At 36.0% G+C, this 2,812-nt stretch overlaps 1 long non-coding RNA gene across 1 annotated transcript; it reads right to left on the bottom strand.

Annotated features, from left to right (window-relative positions):
- Positions 1-1,568: 1,568 nt before the first annotated feature.
- Positions 1,569-2,247, bottom strand: LOC119784670. Its single transcript, XR_005280960.1, has 3 exons — positions 2,117-2,247; positions 1,801-1,875; positions 1,569-1,674 (listed from the first exon to the last, which is right to left on the bottom strand). It is a non-coding gene; the product is annotated as an uncharacterized LOC119784670 (long non-coding RNA).
- Positions 2,248-2,812: the final 565 nt, after the last annotated feature.

The following is a 2,812-nucleotide window of genomic DNA, read 5'->3' as shown; positions in this document are numbered from 1 at the left end:
ATATATATATATATATATATATTTTTTTTTTTTATATTAGGGCTAGGCGATATAGAAAAAAAGCTTATCGATAAAAAAAAATGCATATTGATCGATATCGATAATTATTGAAAAGATTTGAAACCATATTTTATTTGCAGCTCTGCCTGGACTTTTTATGCTATTGCTAAATTATTTAATTTTAGTAAAGAACACAAACACAGACTTCCAATTAAATATTTATTTAACCAACTTTTTTAACCATAACAATTGTTTTAAAGAAAAATAACTTAAGAGACCTGAGTTATGTTATTAAATACTGACAAAGAATAAACTAAAGTGACCAGAAAAGTGACCAAAATAAATATAACAAATAAATAAATAGAATACCCTATATGGGTGGGAATAGTACACCATCAGCTTGTGGTAATTAAAATATCGTAAGACTAGGCTACCATGTAAACTCCACTCAACAAGAACAAAAACCCAAAAAAAAATCAACTCACCCTTTAGCCTAGCATTTCTATGGGGTATTTTTTCTCACCCTATTCTTCTAGAGGTGCTGCTGGCACCTCGTTATGGTTCAGCTTAGTTTCCTGCTTTAACCTGAGTTATTACTTTGAAGTTGCTGGCCCCTCTGCATTTTTCTCTCAATTGTTAGAACTACGTGGGAAACTGCCCAGAACTGAATATATATATATACAGTGTTGGGAAAGTTCTCTTTCTACGTGAACTAGTTCAAAGTTCAGTTCACACATTTTAAAATGAACTAGTTCAGTTCATAGTTCATAATTAAAAAAAATGAACTAGTTCAGTTCTTTTTTTTTTTTTTCATATATTGCTCAATTACACCATAGCCTACTGTAGAACCACAGACGGCAATTATTTTATCAGTTGTAACTCTGAAACTGTGCGTCAGATTTAATCTTCATATCCAGTTTTGAATCCTTATCCAACCAGGGTTTACATTAGCATTGAGGGGACAGCATTTCCCCATTGTTGCTTTAACGCTTTGTTGCTGTCCAATCACTTCACAATTGTAGCAGCTGCAGCTTTCACTCCTACAGTACATTCTCAAAAACATCAGGAAAAATGTGCTGCTTGAATGGTCTTTTTTTATGAGGAATTATTAAAAGAAAAACAGGAAAGTGGTCTTTAAGGTGCAAATGTTTTTTTAATATCTTTAAAAAGGAATACTGGAATCCTGGAAAATTATACCAGGCAGGTTTAACAAACAAGTTACAAAAATAGTAAAACCCTCAAGAACATTTAACTAACAAAAACTGAGGGACCAGGCTGAGATAGGAATTAAAGGTTGAACTTGAAAGTGCAATATTCAAAGTGCAAAACATTTAAACATTATCAAGCCACTTTTCAATTTTTTGGCCATTGAATAAGTAAAATAAAAAAAAATAACTTAAAAGACTCAGAGTCTGGTTCCAAGGCCATGGACTGTGCTTCTACTTTCTGTCCAGTGAGTGAAAATAACTTATAACTTAACTGACTCATTCACTTAACTGAATGATTATCTGTCACTGGTTTCAGTCCACATAAATAACTAAAATAATACTAATAAATGAAAAGTACGCAGGGCCAAGGACAGTGTTATTTTCTGTCCAGCCCAAAAATCCCTTATCTGAATGAAGATCCTCGGTCACAGTGGTCTCTCCCTGGTAGATCTGCTGTTTTTTCTTCCTGTAAACAAGATATGCCCTGTTATTTTCATGCAGTTCACCTCTGCACATCAATATAGTCATCTCCATTGGCAATACATTGTACTTCTACAGCCCAATAAACAGATCACAATAATATTTAATATACCTTCAAATCTTTTTGTTGGCATTCAAGATCAGCTGCTTCTCAAAGTTGGCATCTCCCAGGCGGTTTCTCCTCGGTCTGAATGAGATAACAAGAAATTTGAACATCATGATTATTATGGCAAAAATGGTAACACTTAATCTGTATTAAAGCAATTGTGAACTAACACAATCACTGACATAATTTGACCTAATTTGTATAGCCTATTAAAAACCTGAATTAGAATAATATCACCAAGAACTATTATTGAGGCTGGGTATTTACTGTGCTTATTACCAAAGAATACTAATTATGTAATATAATCACACTTTATTCTTACCTGAATATTAGACCACCGATGCTAAAGAGCCTCTCTACTGGAGCGCTTGAGGGCAGGGCAGTGTTGTGTTTTATGAACAGCCTTCTGAGCTTTGGAAACTGCATGAATTCATCAAACCCATCTGTGGTTGGACCATCCAAATAGGTGTCCACTTCAGATTTTTTTAAAGCCTCAGGATTTTTGTTAAATCTGAAGAATGATGCTGCAGGATCTTTCTTGTCACTTTTACCACTGGACTGGGCTTGACCTGAGTCTCTTGCAGCTGAGTCATCAGAGTTGAGGGTTTGAAATTCTCTTTTCAGCATCAATCTGTACTGCTTACTTTTTCCCTCATCGTGGACCCAGTCTAGCTTGAATCTTGGCACCAGCATAGCAGAGAGTATGTGGTCCCTCTTCTCCAGAAGACCTGCCAGCCTTGTGCTCAGTGACTCCAAGATACTCTTTATGAGGGGTCGGCATGTAATGAGACCATCTGCTGCAGTGGGCTTTTTGCTCTCATCCAACAGGTCATTCATATCACATTGCAGCTGCACAGTGGTTGGAGCCAGGTAGCCAAGAAAGATGTTTTTCTCTGCTTGGAGGATGTTAAGTGCAAGTGCTAATGGCCTCATCACATCCACAAACTTGTGTATGAAGTTGACTTCCTGTGGAGAGAATCGGCGAAAGCCAAACTCATCACTCACAGTGTGCAAAATT

This window comes from Cyprinodon tularosa, unplaced genomic scaffold (genome assembly GCF_016077235.1).
Source record: "Cyprinodon tularosa strain WSP-4 unplaced genomic scaffold, ASM1607723v1 ctg2302, whole genome shotgun sequence".
NCBI classification, from domain to species: domain Eukaryota; kingdom Metazoa; phylum Chordata; class Actinopteri; order Cyprinodontiformes; family Cyprinodontidae; genus Cyprinodon; species Cyprinodon tularosa.
The sequence above is the reverse complement of the archived record's forward strand: the minus strand, read 5'-3'. Positions and strand labels throughout refer to the sequence as shown.